An 18,390-nucleotide genomic window follows, 5' to 3' on the forward strand; every position below is an offset into this window, starting at 1 on the left:
TGCTTACAGAGGCTTGTTTGATTTTGTTGAGAACAGTTGCTCAAAACCACATTGCCCTGACAAGGTGACGTGGAGGCTTCTCCAACCACTGCCCGGCATGCAGTGCAGGTGCTGCCACAATATGGTTCATCACTGAGTTCTATTATTTTGATCCCAGCAACCATGAAGGAATTGCTGGCAAATTGACCCTAGAACATGGTAATTGGATTATCCAAGCTGGGTATTGCCAATAACCTTGGCCTCATTCTTCTACATTACCAGCAAATTTTGGGAGTTACTGTTTGCTTTGATAGTTCTTTTCTCCACCATTGGACTTGGGTGACCCAAGACACGAGTAAAAGGTATCTGCACGGAGCTGAATCCTGTCTCAGGCGCAGGAACTTTGGCTACTCTTTCTCCCTCGCCTAATTGATCAATTTTAATACCTAATTGCCTTCCTGACTGTGACCAATCAGAGGAATCCAAACTGGCACGCTCCTGATCTTCCGATCCTCTTCAGCCTGATGGGTTTATAATGCCAGAACGTTTTGGGAGACAGAAATTGAGAACCTTGAGAGACTCCTTTAGCACTCAAGTGGTGTAGGGCTTTCAATACAGCAATTACTTAGAAGATTAAACATTTATTTTTTAAAGCCAACACCACTGCACTTAAGAATTAGGGGTAAAAAAAAAAAGGGCAACCTTGGGTTGACCAATGTGAGGCAGGAGCACTCTGATCTTGGGTGATTTTTTTGTTCCTGTATGAGACAAACATTGCTAGCAAAAAAAAAATCTCAAGAAAATATGGTATCCATTTTAACAACTCCATCCTGCTAAGTGACTTTCACACAACTGGAAATTAAGGCTGCAGAAATGGTGAGAAGCAGCATTCATCTGGATTGCAAGCTCAAATCGCCTGTCCTATAAGGAAGCCTCTTCAGTATAGAGAAGAATAAATAACAAGTGCTGATCGCCAGAAGTAAATTCATTTCAGAGTGAAAAAGGGCAGAGAGCTCGATTGATTCCCTCCCGGTGTTTTACTATAAAAGGCCAGCAATCATCAGTGAGCACAGAAAGGATTAGTTCACACCAACACCATCGCGTAAGAAACTACCTCATCTTGCTGCATCTTGCATGTGTCCGAATACAGGCTCTTGACAACAGATAGATGGTATCACACAATGCCAAAAATATATCTGTTACCAGTCAATGCATGTGACTACTCAGCAACAACACTAAATGTGCAGCAAAAAAATTGGTGTGCTGTTACCACATAGAGATATCAGGCTTTCCACACCTCTTCTCTGGTGCCATATCACTTACTATGTATTGTTATATAGTTGGCCCAGTGTGTAAATGCACCACTCAATGTAGAAACTCAGCCTGATTCCGGGAAGGACACTCATTTGATTCCTGGCCTCTGTCAAATGAGGTAACCGTGCCTCCTGAGTGGACCTCTGCACTTTACAACTATGCAATGAATTCTGCCAGAAAGTGCCCTGTACACACGATAGATACGGACAGGGTCCGCCAAAGCTTTGATGAGTACGCTGAGACGCAACAATCCTGCCAAGGTTCAAGTATAGCCACTTGACACGGTACAGGAAAGCAGTGGAGATAGTGGAGTCCCAAAGTGAGCTCGGGCCTGCTGAGCAAGAGGCCGATAGAGTTCTTACCACTTGCACTGTCCTTGCTGATCAAGGGTAGCCTCCAAGCCATCAATTAGAAAGGAGCTTCTTATAAAGTACAGTGCATTAGTTCGGACAGACTTTGCAAGAATATGGACCCATTAGCTCATACTTGGTTCTACTGAAGCAAGTGTGCATGACCGATATCCTAGCTTGACTTCAGCATTGACAACAAAAGGAGAACTCCTTCCCCATCCAAAGGATAGTAAGATTGATCATGAAGGAATGTGGAGGTCAGCAATTTTTGGGGGAAGAGATGAGAAGTGTTGAAACACAGCTTTAGGAGCAATAAACCGGAATTTCAGTGTCTGCGAGTCCTGCTCGTAAAGAGTTGCTCATAACAGTTCACAGATTGCAACTGGTGGTGTTAATTCTAATGTTTAGAGCTGCAGATTCTGAGCTGTTTTACAGCTGTCATTAACACTTGCACAAAGCAAATTGAAATCTAAACTTCGATATTTCTGGGGGCAGGGGTTGAAGTGTGAATAAACTTTTCCTGACTGGGTTACTAAACCCAGAAGGAACCAGGTAAAGAAACCACAGACACCAGAGACTGGAGATACTGGAAACTGGAGGGTCGAAGAGCAGCAGAGATCACAGAAGAGGAGCAGCGACAGATGGTCTCACCCTCTCCAGATTCCAGGTAAAGAAACAGCACCTCAGGAATTGAGTCTCCAGAGGACAATAGGAGCAGGGGTGGACCCCTCAAGCCTGCCCTGCCATTCAATGTGATCATGGCTGATCTGCCCCAGGCCACAACTCCTCTTCTGTACTGGTTCCCCGTCACCCTCAATTTCCTGACCAGGAGTAGTGATGCACATTTTTTGCCTTCCAATTCAATTTCAAGACCAACAGTCTAAAATCCTTACTCAGAGAAAGCAGTTTTTACTAGTGGCTTTTAAAAGACCAATTACAATAGACCAGCATGGAGATGGAACATTAGTGTCTGAGACACCCAGAAGGGCATCGAATATAAAGATGGGAAGCCACGTTGCAGCTCTATAGAAATTTGTTAGGCCACATATGGAATACTGTCTGCAGTTCTGGTCACTGCACTATAGGAAGAACGTGGAGGGTTTGAAATGGGTGCAGAAGAGGTTCACCAGGATGTTACCTGGATTGCAACGTATTAGCTATAAGAGACTGGATAAAATGGGATTATTTCTCTGGAGTGTGAAAGGCTGAGGACAACCTGATAGAAGTATATAAAACTATAAGATATTTACTTATTAGTCAAATATACATCGAAACACACAGTGAAATGCGTCTTTTTGTGTTACTGTGCTGGGGGCAGCCTGCAAGTGTCGCCATTCTTCTGGCGCCAACATAGCATGCCCACAGCTCCTAACCTGTACGGCTTTGGAATGTGAGAGGAAACCGGAGGACCCGGGAGGAAAACCCACGCAGACATGGGGAGAACATACAAACTTCTAACAGACAGCGGCGGGAATTGAACCCGGGTCGTTGGCGCTGTAATAGCGTTACGCTAACCGCTACACTACCGTGCCACCCTGATATCTATGAGAGGCATAGATAGGGTAGATGGTTAGAGTCTTTTTCCCAGGGTGGAAATGTCTAATACCAGAGGACATGCATTTATGGTGAGAGGGGAAAAGTTTAAAGGAGATTTGTGCGATATTTTCTGTTACACACACACACACACACACACACACAGGGGAAGTTGCCTAGAACGTGCTGCCAGAGGAGGTGAAAGAAGCAAGTACAATAGCAACGTTTAAGAAGCATTTGGACAGACACATGAGCAGGCAGGGAATAGAGGGATAGTTTAGACTGGCATCATAGTTAGCACAGACATGCTGGGCCGAAGGGCCTGCTCCTGTGCTGTATTATTCGATGTTCACATTCATTCGTTGCCTGGCTGCTCCACTGTGCTGACTCCACACTGTGCTGACATTTTACACTGAGCCATCCTTGCGCCTTCAACAGTATGTAAGGTTTAGGAAGCTAAAATCAAACAGGGCCCTTGAGAATTATGAAGAAGCTAGAAAAGAACTCATGGGAATTAGGAAAGCCAGGAGGGGCCATGAAAAGTAGATTTAAAGAGAATCCCAAGGCATTTAACACCTACATTAAGAGCAAGAGGATAACTAGGGAGAGGGTAGAACCACTTAAGAAGGGAAATAGGAATAACCTTGGTAAATATAGACCGGTGAGCCTCACGTCAGAGGTAAGGAAGCCATGGAGAGGATTCTTCAATAGGTTCCTTACCACTGATGTGAGGCTTACCGGTCTATAAACTTCCAGTGGTGCATCTGTCCACACCCAATGCTCATCTCATTGGACAACATGAAGATGGAACATCAGTGTCTGAGGCAACCATAAGAATCGTGTGGAAGGAGGTATGACAGGGCTCATCACCTTACCCACCCAACCTTCCCAGGAATCCACACTCGTATCCAGACTACTCTGAGGGACGATGGCAACATGGACTATGCCTCTCACTGAGATCTGTGATCTCGTGACTTCAAATACAGTCTCACATGTCTCCAGACTGCTGTTGTGGCTCTCAACCTCCCAGCCCAGGATCATTCCAGGCTGTTGTTGCTGATCTCTGCCACTTCACACAGTTTCCTGCTCACTGCCACATCACAGAAGACATCCAAACCCTACAGTCAAGGAAACCTTGAGCCAGAAAATGAGCATTTTGTAGCATTGCAAACTTACCCACAATACACGGAGAGTTCACAGAGATAGCAGTTTCACTCCTCGCAGATATCTATCGAGCAACCTCCTGCCTGGCCATAGCCCGAGAGTCTCTGTGGACCCCTTGCGCGCAGTGCATCCCTCCTCCTGCTTGTCTATTCAACCAATCTCTCCCACTCCATTCCAGTGAAACTTGAAGCACGCTCCTTCCCCTCTCCTCAGTCGGCTGCTGCCACTCTTCACACAGCACGACACGGTGGGGAGAATAAAATGGGATTAGTGTAAATGGGTGCTTGACGGTTAGCACAAACTTGGTGAGGCCAAAGGGCCTGTCTCAATGCTGTGTGATTCGACACGAGCCTTTGTGGCAGCAAAGCTGTGCCTGCCCCCTTAAGGGCTGGACCCCAAGATAGCAGCTGCCTGGCTAAGTGCTACCAGCTGTGTGACATTATTGCAGGATGGATCATTAGCACGCACTGAACCAAGCAAAGGGTGCCATTACACAATTAAATCCGACCACGCTGTTTAATACAGGTGGCATCAGCAGATCACAACTGTATGCTGGCAGTTTAGACTCAGTGCAGACAAATGTTTATGTTGTAGAATTGAAAAGACATCTTAAAGAGGAGAAAGAGATAGCTGGAGAGGTATATGGAATTTATGACATTTCTAAACTTAATGCCTCAGTAGCTCAATTGGAGGAACGATCATTTTAAGAGATGATCAAGAGGACAAAATTAGAGCAATAGAGACACTCTGGAAAACCGTGGGCTGGAGGAGATTTCAGAGAAAGGGAGTAATGAGAACATGGTGGGATATAAAGACCATTTATATTGGGGATACTCCAAGGTAGTTTCGATTCTAAAGAAAAGCTGCCTTAACAATGGTTGACCCCAAGCACATTTCCACTGACTGGAGGACTTGACCACTTCAGTCTGAAATCTCCTGTCACCTATTGTCACCAATGACTTCTGCCAGCAAGTTAAAGTCAGTACTCCCAGCTCCCTGAGGATTCCCTTCCTTAGGAATTCTCTACTCAAAATTAAGGCAACTGTGGTCAGAGAGAAGGATGACGTAGGTTGGAGATCGGGAAGAATTCCCAGGAAACGCCAACATATACTCTTTTGGGACCAAAGTATCTCGTTACAAAGAGCACACATTTGCATTGCTTCAACTTACTCATGCAATCTTCACCTTGCTACCACCAAAATCAGGTTTTCTAAGCTTATAGCAAACAACAGACCATCTTGGTTTTACAAAAGATCATCCACTTTTTCAAGATTTTATCCAACATGGCCTGGAAAATCTTGGCCAAAGACTCGACACCATTGGGCAGTGTTGTGCATGTCAAGCTCTTCATATGGATTGATAGTCAGATATTACATCTTATCTTTGTCTTCATAGGCTATGTTTTTGAATAGCTTTGATTCTGTGAACAAGTCTGAGGTGAGCATTGTCTGTCATCAATAGTTTGATTTTCAGCAATTTAGAAATCACCACAGACACACAATTTTGACTGCCTTAGGCACAACAGCTACTGGCATGGCCCACTCACTCAGGTGGGTTTTCACAAGCCCACCATCTGGTTTTAGCTGTCAAGTTCCTCCTCTTTAGAGCACATAGGGCTGGGGTGCAATAGACTGGCTTTGCATCTGCTCTAATACGAATATCTGGACTGTACCCTGTTACACCTGTGCAGTTGTCTTCACACATATTTGTATTCCTTTCCAACAATGTGTCATGTCGTGATGTTGAAGCATCAATGCTGAAAGCATTCTTCCAATCCAGCTCGAGTCATCTCAGTCAGTTTTTCCTATTAAGGTTGGTCTGTTTTAGAGTTTGCTTCAATGATTATCGCTATACACACTGTCCACTGTGCAGCACTATGTACTCCACTTTCCCTACTGTCTGAAAATACACGCAAGAACAAGTTGTCAGTGTGACCGTACTTTCTATTAACAGTTATTTTTGTTTTCTTGCTTGATAGAAGAAGTACTTCAGCTCAATACTAAACCATCTGCAGGTGTTTTAATTCACATATCAGTGCACTGGTTATTACTCGACACCTTTACTCAAAGGTCTGTTTATTTGCTGCCATTATTGATTGTGGCAGAGGTTCTATAGAATTCCAAGTTCCTCATAGTTTGGAAGTACTTCTTGCTGTCACTTTGAATTGCTGCTGAAATTACTTTCATTTATTGACCTAGTTTGGATCTGCAGGCTGTAAAAATGTGACCTTCCTGTCACCTTAGCTATTCAAGGTTGAAAAGATAGTGCAGTAATAGCCATTGCAACAATAGGAAATGAATTGGTCTATCCAATACAGTATGGAGTTGGTTCTGTAGCCTTGCATTGTGCCATGGTTCTCTGACTGTGGGCTACAACCCTATCGGTTGCTTGCACCGAATGTGATTGTCTAGCTTTCTTGGAATCCATTTCCATCAACACAGCAATTTTACAGGAAAGCTGAATGCCAGGTTTAGCGTCCTCAACAGCTTTGAATGAATTAAGGCACAATGAAAAAGGCTCCAAAATTAAATGCAAGGTTAAGTTATTTTGTGAAGCAACACAGAAGCTAATTGTCTCACCCTGCCTCTGGCCCTTTGTCCCAAACATATAACTTTCAGCTATTTCTAACAGCTTTGGATTAATATTCCAGTTCACAAGCCATCCATTGTCTTAAGTCACGTGGGATTTGGTATCCCAAAGTTCTGGCCCAGTCTTCATCAGATCATGGGCTTGCACAATAATGCCTTCTCCATCAATTTCCATGATATTATTTGCTATAAGGAATATCTCTTCTCACACTATGTATAAGCTAAATGGTTCCTGAGCCTGCCCATACATGCCAAAGCTTCTCATAATGCCAGGTGGGGCAGCATGTTGTTCCTTTCATATTCTACAGTGACATGGCTAAACATGGTGTGTGCAATAGTTCAGTGATAAGTCAACTCCTTCCCCCTATGGACTGCTGTGCAACCACTGGCATGGAATCTCATGTCACGGTGAGAAGGGGTTGACATTTCACTGGATAGCCCTAAGTTTAGCCATGTCACTGTAGATAAGTTTTGATGCTGCAAACCAACCTAAAGCTTTCCTTGCGAGTCATAAGTTTTATTGGAGAATCCTGAAGGAAACTACGATCCTTGTCACCAATTTGTAATGTCTTTCACAGATGCTTTGAGGCACAGCATTTATATATTCAAAGAGATACCGATGACTTACAAGACAGAACCCTTAATACAATATAAGCCTTAAAACAATTCTGACAAAGGGTCTTAAACTTGAAACATTAACTCTCTGTTTCTCTTCCCACAGATGCAACCTGACCTGAGTATTTCCAGCATTCTCTGTTTTTACATTAAAACAATTTACATGTTGAAATTTAAAGACGTACTGCAGACTGAATGCCTGTGACAATGCTATGTTGTTACATAGCAGACACACCACAAAACTCTCCTGCCCATTTGGATCACAGGGTGAACCCACACTTGGATGCAGAGAGAAAAGCTCACTAGTACAAATGACATGATACGTTGGCCAATGGTCTCAAATCTTTCCCACCATTTTGTACCATGAGATAATGGGAAAGAAACACGAATTGAATGGAAGTGAAAGCAAGTAGGGATGGGGGGGGGGGGGGGGGTGCAGAATAAGATCATCTGCAAGTTAGAACCAGGTCACTGGTAGGGTTGTTATATTTATCAATATCACATCAAATTCATGCACCATGACACCAGGAAATGGCACCAGAAAAAAAAACAATGAAAACTTAATGAGCAGCTGACATGGTTTGGCCTGGTCTTCTATTTTGCTGTAAATAACTTTTTGTTTACTGTAAATTTCTGTTTAACACTGACACCCCAGTGTGTTGAAGTCCTGGAGGCAGTGAACACCCCAGGCAAAATACTTCAAAAAAAAATTCTGCACCATGCCTCTAGACTGCTAAGATGCATTCAGGTAACTGAAATTCAAGGCTCACAATTCAGGAACGGAAGAGGAAACATTTATCTAGATCACTTGCACCAATTCCTTGTCCTGAAAGGAAAGTTCTTCAGCAGAGGCAAGTAGGTAATGGATAAAAAAGCATTGATTGTTCAATGTAAATTTTTCTCAGTGTGGCAAAGGACAGAGCATTCAATACTTCCACTGTACAAAGACTGGGATTTATCAGCACAGTAAGTACAGAACAAATCATTTCACACCATTCCCATCACCATAGAAACCATCATATCTTCCTGTATCTCTTGCTACTCAAACGTGTATGAATACAAGCTCTTGATAATAGACGGACTAGACTGCTAAATGTCAGATATATCCCTATTAGAGACATCTAACCATCCAAAGATATTAATACAAAGTAACATCAAAACTGCAAGAACGCAGATAAATATAGCCTCTATTAGTGACCTTTTTCTTACTTCTAGCTTATATTCTCATTGGTCAAAGTCTTTGCTTCTCTCAAGTGAATTTTCCTTTTGTTTCTGTTGCTGATTATTGCCCCTGTATTTCCTGTAATGTGCCTCTCCTTCCCTCATTCTTTGTTCCCTGCCCTTAACTCCCCATGACGCTCACTGCAATTACACGGCACATACTTGTCAATCACTTGAAGCAGTTACAAGGACATAACACCCCAAAGCTGCGGGAACTGCCTGCAACCTAGTTGACTTTTGCTCCTGCCATGTGCCAAGCTGTTTACCCTTTGACCAGTCACTGTTCTCTAATGTTCGGTAAAAACACCTGTAAGTGAAAAACCTCTTGGCACAGCAATATAATGCTACGTGCATGCAAGAAAAAGTGATTTCTGTTTATCTTCCTCTTCTCTTTAATATTTTTGAATCCATTTCAGAAAATTAAGAATGACCAGAGCCATGTTAAGCTCTGCTGGAGCACTGGATTTGAGCTCACAACCCCTATCCGATCATTAGTTGTTCAACTATCTTCTTGCTAAAATTGCCAGTTGTGAACTTCAACCCTGAATCACTTGCTTAGTACATGAATGCTCAGTCGGCATTTTAACTAATAACCGTGAGCTGGCTTCTGATGAGTTGGAGACAGAAAGGGGTTGAGGATGGTGGTAGTGACTGGCAATGGCTGGGTGATGCCTACTTCTTGCAGCTTGTTTCACTTCCACAATGTACTGGACATGTGCTCATTATTACCTTTGACTTTAACCTGTCACTCCTGTGGGAGTTGCCACTTTGCATACAGTTGCCTCCTGAGCTCCAACAGGAGTTGGGTCCTGGAAGAATTTCTTATTATATAGTACGTCCTCTTTTCAGTTCTGGTGAATTATGTGCATGCTTTAGTTGGTCTACCTACCCTAACTAGCAAGTAATACTAGATACAGGATGTTTAAAACAAACATGGCCTGCAGAGTAAATACAAATCATTCCCTCCCTACAAATAACATATTAGAAATATTAATAAAAATCAGTAATAAAACAGCACTGTACGAAAATGGCACCAAAAGTTTCGCATCAAAAAAAAAAACCAAAATAAAAAGCCTGCTTTGTTTGGAATTACTACTTTGTATTGTTCTGCTATTGCTCAATTGAAAATGAGCTGTGAAGAGAAAAATTGCAAACCTTGTGCAAGCACTGTGAGCCTCCACTAAGTGTTTATTTAAATAGATTTGCCTTCATCCCTGTGCCACATGAATTCTGGGCTCAAGTTGTGCATCCAATGCTCAAAACACTGACACAAATCAATTCGCTCTCAATCAGTCCTGACGCAGGGTCTCGACCTGAAACATTGACTATCCCATTGCTTCTGCAGATACTGCCTGACCTGTTGTTCCTTCAGCAGTTTGTTTTATGCTCGCTGAACCTCTGCTTCCATTCTCTAAATACACGGCTGGAATCTCTCTCCTGAGGCTCCGTCTGCCCTCTCAGATGTATCTAAAACATCTCAAGGCTCCACGTGAAAGAGGAACAGTGGCATTGTCTTCATTGTCCTTAGTCATTATTTATCACAGGCGCTAACATTCTCACGGATTATTTGGCTTTATTGCATTGCTGATTATGGGATCTTGCTGTGTGCAATTCCATTGCAGCGTTTTGTTTTACAACAGTGGGGACAGGCCCGTTAGCCCACGATTTCACATTGGCCGTCAAACACACATTTGCACAAATCCCATTTTAATTTCCCCACATTCCCATCAGCTCCCTCCACTCACCCACACTCTAGGGGCAATTAACCTGCCAACCTGAACATCTTTGGAATGTGGGAGGAAACCAGAGCACCTGGAGGAAACCCATGTGGTCACAGGGAGAATGTGCAAGCTCCACACAGACAACGCTGGAGTACAGGATTGAAACAGGATCACTGAAGCTGAGGCACTAGCTGTGCCACTGTGTTGCTATAAAGCACTTTTGAATGTTGTGATATGTGCTATACAAATGCAAGATCACCTCTCTTTGTTTTCCTCTAATGTGCAGCAGAAGCCAGCTTAGGAAGGAAAAAGTCATCATTCAAAATTATGCACCAAAAAGAAATACTTAAAATTGTCCAGAAACCTTCAGGCATGTAATATTGTTTGTTCGTTATAAAATACGTTGCCTTCACCAGATTAAAGGAAGACAAATTAAATGATGCATGCAGTGTCTCAGAAAACATGCTACACTTTATGCCTCTAAGTGAATTAATGCTGTTTAATGGATCACAACACTAATTTGAATCAAATTGATAACGAATGAAACTGCTTCAATTCTTATTTCTCCATTGCTAAATGCAAGAAGTATGGGTGGGAGAGGAAAGAAAGGCCTCAGGCAAAAGGAACAACAATATTATTAGTGCGTTGGAGCAATCTGAAGCTTGCAAAGTGGGACACATAATGGATATCACCCTGACATATTTATTATAGAGGTGGAAAAACTCAGCCCCATCAGCCAAGAACAATGGAGTTGCCGGCAGACAACTGTTGGCAGACAGCAGGCAGACAAAGCCCTCTCACTGTCGAACTTTGTTTCTGAACAACAAAAACACATTGGTTTGGGTATTTCATATTGCGGACATTAGGGGAGGATCTCAACTGATGTTTGGTCCTTGTGTGTCATGGTACGGGCCTGGAAATTCCACATCACATTCTGCCATGCTTTGTCTGGTGAGCTGAGTGACAGTCTTAAGTTCCCTGAATATGTAAATTGAAGTCCCACAGAGGTCCTAAGACAGGGACAAATTTGGGAGCATAACTTGCACCCACATCAGGTTTTGAGAAGTCTAAACAATGTCCTTATAGGAAATGCTGGAGCCTGTTTAGTAAACAATCTAAGAAAGTCTCAGCTTTCATCTTTGTTGGCCTAAGGTAGGAGCACTTGGTCTGCAGGGTGCAGGAAATTGAGAGGGTTCCACTGATGTGTTTGAGGTCTGCTCTCTGTCAAAACTAGACTCCCCCACACTCCTAGTGACCACAACCACAATTGGCTCGCGTGCTCTATGAGGTTTAAAGATGTTGACTTCTATTTACAGCTTGCCAAGGAAGCCATGTGAACGTGTTCATGTGACACTTGGATTCGAGTTGAGCTGCTTTGAGGCTGGCAATGCTCTAGAAACCAATACTACACCTTGGCACCTTGCCTGTGCAGTGGGAGCCTGAGGCAGACCGTTTCCCCTTTGATAGGAAAGGCCATATTTCATCGAAGAGCACAGCAGCACCAAAGGTCTCTGTTATTGAATATTACATTGCACTGTCCATGCATTCCTCTACTCAACCTCATCATCAAATTTTATGCTTCAGACCAAGCATTAATTAATTGAGTGTAATTTTGACAACAGATAATCTGAACATCTTAAAATGGTCTAATAATCATCTAGTATTAACCAACAGCAAAGCAATTATAATTTCAGATTCTGAAAAATGGAGGCTTGAAATTCAGTTAAAAAGAAACACATATAACAGTAATGGGGAAATGCTCATATTGATAGCCTGGGCTTATCAAAACCTATAAAAAGCCGCCTTCTCCTTTGGAGCTTGGAATTCAATACCAAGCTGGAACTCATTTTCCCACCTCAACAGAAACCCACCACGAATTTGACCTCCAATCCCAGAGGTGAAACACTGGCTGTTGATCCAGAGATGCTACTCGTGTCGTCTTATTAATGAACTGAGCAAGGTATTGTTCCAACTCATTCCAACGTATTGCTGTTTCCATTCCCAGTGCTTTACTCATACCTTGCTGGGAGGTCACTGTAGACTTGCTCCATTAGCAACTTGTAGGTTCAGCAGCTCACCAGAATTTATGAGTCCTGTATCGGAACCACACTCAGGAAGGAGGCAGGGGTAGAGATGGCCTCAGCATGGAGGGGAAAGAAAAGGGGAGGGTGGGGTCAGCCCAAGCTTTCCAGGCTGCATCTTGTCGCTCCATAGGATAAGGAGGGGCAATCATGGACTCCTCCTTGCCTGGGAAGATGGACCCAGGCCAGTGCTCGCCATGACAACCGTCAACCCCGGGAGTACAGGCTGTAGCTGTCTCTCAGACAACCACTACTCAACCAACCAGAGAGGTGCTTCAAACTCCAAGCTGACTGTTGCAATGTTCAGCACACACAGGCTTCGCTTCCTATGGCACTGCAAGTATTCTCCCCACATTGTACCCAGACTCACACACACACAATATTAGGTTGCAAGCTCTACACCAATTTAATCTATGTTTATGTTCAGCCCTAAGTGAAAAATTAAAGCAAAAGCTGTCTTGACAGTAACTTGAACGGGTGATATCCAGGCAATCTCAACGGTATCAGGATATCTGGTCACCCTGTGACCAAACAGTAAAGACCACAAACAGGAAACAAAGTCTGCTTGACAGGTGATCCCTGCTCTTCTGCTATTTAGACGGACCATCAATTATTGGCAAACATGTTGGCGAAGAGAAGGCTGCAAGAGATTTCAGATTATTTTGGAGAAAAGCCCCTTCTTCTCCCCTCACAAAAAAGGCAGAGCCAATTACAAGGCTACCTACACAGGAGGAGGAACAGAACAATACAGGTTGGAAGAGCCAATCCCCCCGAGGGTCTTCCAGCAGCAACACTCTACCTGTCTGAGGAGCAATGTATCCAGAAGGTGATTGTCAGAAGCAGCAGAGATCAGACACTAACTGCTGGCAGAGATCCAGACATTATACTGGTATTGCTGTCTGTGGAGGCGAGGATCACGGTCACCCTAAGTTTCTTGGCCTGTGGGCCAGTCCATGTGGAGGTGTCTCATATTCACTGTGTACTGCAATGTTGAAGCTGGCTGCTACATACTCAACAGCATGAACTTGGCAGATCTGCTCCATTAGCATTGCAAGAGAAGTCTGTCACAGCCAGAAAGACCACCTTCTAGCCTTCATGATGCAGCTCCAAAGACACTAAAGAATATTTGCCTCATTCAGCATGGGGCAACCCTTGATAAATACCACCACCAGAAAACATCTCAACTTTCTCTGCAGCCCAGAGCCATGTACCAAAGCTCCCACACTCAGGGAAAGGCTTTGACCTGCACAACCCAGATAACCCTGGTGCTGCTGTCACAGGTCTTCTTAGCCCAGTAACGCAGACTCCAAGTCCACCCTATCCTCATTCAGACAGAATTAGTGCGTGAACTCGCCCTCCAGTTTCTTGCACCAGGCCTGCCCTTTCCTGGCCTGACCCTAATCCACTCAGGTCTGGAGTCTCGCCTCATGCAGGTGCTCACCCTAAGCTGCTCTCTGTGAAGTTCCAGCGCTCAGCAGCTGGGATGCGAGCGTCAGGTACAGACACACTGTGTTGTCTTTGGTCTTGCTGCTTATCAGCCATGGCCTGTGCCTCTGAAAGAAGAAAGGCACAAAGGTGTGGTTATGGTGAGAGGCACATTTGAACTATCTGCATGTTGTAAAGCAGAAGAGGTATTGTGTGCTGAGGGGAAGATTGGGTATTAGAAGAATTATTACATTGAGCATACGGTCATCTGTAATTGCTCTGATCCTCTGCCAGCCCTGGGCCCTGTGATGATCAAGCTCACGATCCTGAGCACCTTGTTTTCAAAGCAAATTAGACAGTGTACACGATGGTCCCCCTTCTATTCTGTTGCTGCTCAGGGTTGTTTGGTCCTGTTGTAAGAGAGGGAAAGGGGTTAGTGAGTGTGTTGCAATGTGTGCGTGTGTTTGTGTGTGAGCGTAAATGCAAGTGCATATCTATGTGTATGAGAGAAAGAGTATGTGTGTGAGTATGAGTGAGTGTGTAAGAGTATATGTGAGTGAGTGTATACAAGTGAGAGAGAGAGAGAGAGAGATGTAGCTTCCGTGGTGCGGGGTTGAAAACTTGTGTCAGGGGTGGGATGTGTTGGAGTAGTGATGTGTGTGTGTGTGTGTGTGTGTGTGTGTGTGTGTGTGTGTGTGTGTGTGTGTGTGTGTGTGGTTGAGAAGCTGTCGGCAGATGGGTTTGGTTGCTGTTTCCACTGAAATTATGAAACTTCTTCCTGCACTGCAATTAGACCTGACGTTCTGCGTGCAGGTCACCTCCTCCCACTGGGCTTCACCTCAGCCCTTGGTGATTCTCTGGACACCTATCCCTGCAGGAAAGACATCTTTTCTAATATCCACCCTTCGGTCATGATGTGGGTACTCCCAGGCCTGTGCTCCAATCATTGTAATCAGTGTTCCTCAAGCTACACAGCCGCTTGGCTATGACTGCTTCTCTCTCCACAGATGCTGCCTGATCTGCTGTGTTCCACAACATTTTTGGGTCTTTATTTCAGATTTCCAGCAACTGCAGCACTTTATTTTCCAGAAGAATTTGCTGGCAGGGTTGGATGAAGAGGAATTGGAGGAGACTCACGTGGAACATAGCAACTGATCAAGGGGATTTGGATCGAGTGGTCTGTTTCTGTGCTTAACATTCTATCTAATGACAGTAAGTGAGCTGTGGCAGTCGCCCTGGTAACATGCTTGTGAGGAAGTCTACAGTAATTTGCAAAGAATGTGCAGGTTCCAGGATCGTTAGTTATGAATGCAGCCGTCTTTTTTGAATGAGGCCGCCAGTTATGAATTTCTAATGAGCTTGGCTGCAGCTCGAGAGCTATAAAAAGAAGGAAACTGCAAAGAATCCTCTCAGCCCAACAGCTTTATAAAGAGGCAGCCAGATTTTCATGAGCTCCCACAGCTCGCAAGGGGACAAGTGCAGAAGTACATGTCACATTCGGATTTGTGGCAGCTTGTTATTTTACTCTTCAAGGAAACAAATAATAGCCGACATTCATGTTGTTCTGCAATAACAGAGCCATCATTTCTATAATAAATTTGGTAAGTGAGTTTGGAGAATGCCAAGCAATTCGTAGCATGGCACCTGCCCTCAGTTGTGTGATAATTGGCTTAAATTTCCTTGACACTCAGTGAAGGGCTTTTGTGATCTGACACCATTTATCGAGGTCTGAAGATGTACTGGAATACTTCCCGACAGATCAAGGCTCCTTTCTGTTGTCCTGGGCACGTGATCATATGTTTTGCTTCAATAACAAGTCTATTGAAGACCCTGTCATAGCGGATCAGCAGATTGGCAATAGAGATATGAAAGTCAAAAAGACTGCAGTTAAGAGGGGGTAAGTAGCCCCAACGCTGTTGTCAATTAACACTTGAGCTGGCAGGCTCCAATCACATTGAAAACACAAATGCGATGATTCAATGATCCATGCATTGACCATAAGGATGGACGGTGGGAGGGCAGATACAAACTGTGAGTTCAGGAAATTATAGATTTCCAGTTGGCCAAGCTCCCAGCTGATGTGTAGAGCCAGAGCACCACAAGGCTGCTATCGCTCGCTGAAGCACTGAGACACTTGACGTCTGGGCACGTCCGTGGGGAAAGGAATACAATTGGCAGCTCTTAACCACACATTCCTGTGAGAATCCCACACGCAAGAAAAAAAAGAGTACTAACGGTATTAGTTCTACCTCGCCCAATCTCTGGCACAGCACCACTTTAGCACACATATGAATCAATATCGCGACCACATTCTTTCTTTTCAGGTTCCATTTCAAGATGGAGTTAGAAGAAAAACATCCGTGTTTAGCTTTTTCCAAAGACAGAGAGCCAGAAATTGATTGTTGTTTGCTACTTGCCTCCGTGCCATTCAATTGAAAACGCATTTTTGCTGAAGACAATGAACATTGCTGGGAAGTTTCACACTGGATATCAGTCTGATACTTCCCAACATGAGCTGTGCCTAAGGGATAGTCACTCCCCTTGCAACACTCCTTTTGGAGCATCTCCAGGTAAATTAAACCATATTCTCCTCAGGGCCGTTATTGGTCACTCACTGAACCATTGGATTATAATTGCTGCACTGGCCTGGACTGCACTAAGGTACCTTGCTTATATTGAGCTCCCAATGCTTACCATGGCAACACAAGAGATTCTGCAAATGCTGGAATCCGGAGCAACACACACAAAACGCTGGAGGAACTCAGCAGGTCAGGCAGCATCTATGGAGGGAAATAAACAGTCGACGTTTCGGGTCGAGACCCTTCATCAGGACCTGAATGTGTGGAATGCTTACCATGGTACTGTCTGTCTTCGCCCCCACCCACCAATCTCACCCCTTGACCTCACCTCACAACCCCCCTAATCCTCTATGTCCCTAAGGCTCTGACGCTTCCAAGGTTCTGACTCCTGCCGAGGCCCCAGCCCATCAGTCTCCCAAGACCCTGATCCTTGCCACTCCCACTGAGGCACTGACCCTCAAACCTCCACCTCTCCGAGCTTCCAACCCTTCAATCTCAACTTTCTGGGCTCCTGAATGCACCCCTCCCCACCCCTCACCCTCTAACCTCATCCACCCTGACCCTGACCTTCTGCTCCTCCATTGTGCTGACCCACAAACTCTCCTTTCTCTCCTCCACCTTCAATCCTCCTCCCACCCCCTACTAATGACCAACACACCCCCAACCCTATGTTCTGGCCCCACAGCCTCTTCTATTCCCCATGGCTCTAACTGGCTGCTGGTCGCCTCTCCCAATCTGCCCTCAGTCTCAGATGGCACCGGGCAACAGGTGCCCCTGACTGGGACTCCCAAGAAGGTACCTTTGGACCCCCAATGCTCATTACTGCATTGTCTCCTCTCCCACCCACCCCAGCCTCCGACTCATCCCACCGCAACTGTTGCTGGAACAGTAACACCTTGGACCTGGGGCTCTACTCAAGTTTGCAGCAGCAGGCCTATGACTGAAATGGCTGCCATAATCCATCAAAGAAACCCTGCATACATCAACTACTTTAATGCCACACAACGTTTTCTGGGACAAGATACTATGCATTTTCAACAAGTCAGGCATTTCTTGCCATGGTTTAAGCTCAACACCAGAAACCAAAGCATGACGTGGGTGGTCTTTAGTCCAAAGCTAGAAAGGTACTTTACATCAATTGCTCGCTGTACAAATTCTATTTTAGATGCAGGAGTGGCTGGTCACACTGAGTCACAAGTGGCTCCCAGTAAACCAGCCACGGTGACACTACCTCACTGACCCGTTGTTTGTTCAGAAGCCATAATGAAGGCCGATCTATCAGCAATAACAAAGGTAGAACTTCATGGCTTGTGGTCGGCAGCAGGTTTTTTTTTGTTGTTAAGGATCTGATTGAAGCACCACGTGTGTGCTGGCAAAAATTTACAAGGGAACATCAATGAAGATTGTGAAACTTCTACTTACAGTGAACATCAACTGGCAACCGCCAAGGATATAATCCAGGAAGGAATAATTTCTGGTTATCTGAAATAAATGACACCAGAAAATAAGCATTTGTATAGTCCCGTTTACATATTTTAAAATAATTTATCAGCTTTTGTATAATGAGTTAATTTACACATTATTATAATCACAGGTCACACTATTCCAGGCAACCTTCACAAATCATTCACATAATTAGTGTGCTAAGAGTGTTCAAATCTTATTAAAATAGATTGTTTTGCGAATTTTCTCCAGCAATTAGAATTTGAACAAAGAGCTGCATCTTAGTAAGAGGTAAATGTTACCTTGCAAGATTTAACAACAATTATTCCAGAATTCTTATAAGTCTTTTTCTTCTTTTGCTTCTTGGCATTGATGCA

This window comes from Pristis pectinata, chromosome 13 (genome assembly GCF_009764475.1).
Source record: "Pristis pectinata isolate sPriPec2 chromosome 13, sPriPec2.1.pri, whole genome shotgun sequence".
Taxonomy (NCBI): domain Eukaryota; kingdom Metazoa; phylum Chordata; class Chondrichthyes; order Rhinopristiformes; family Pristidae; genus Pristis; species Pristis pectinata.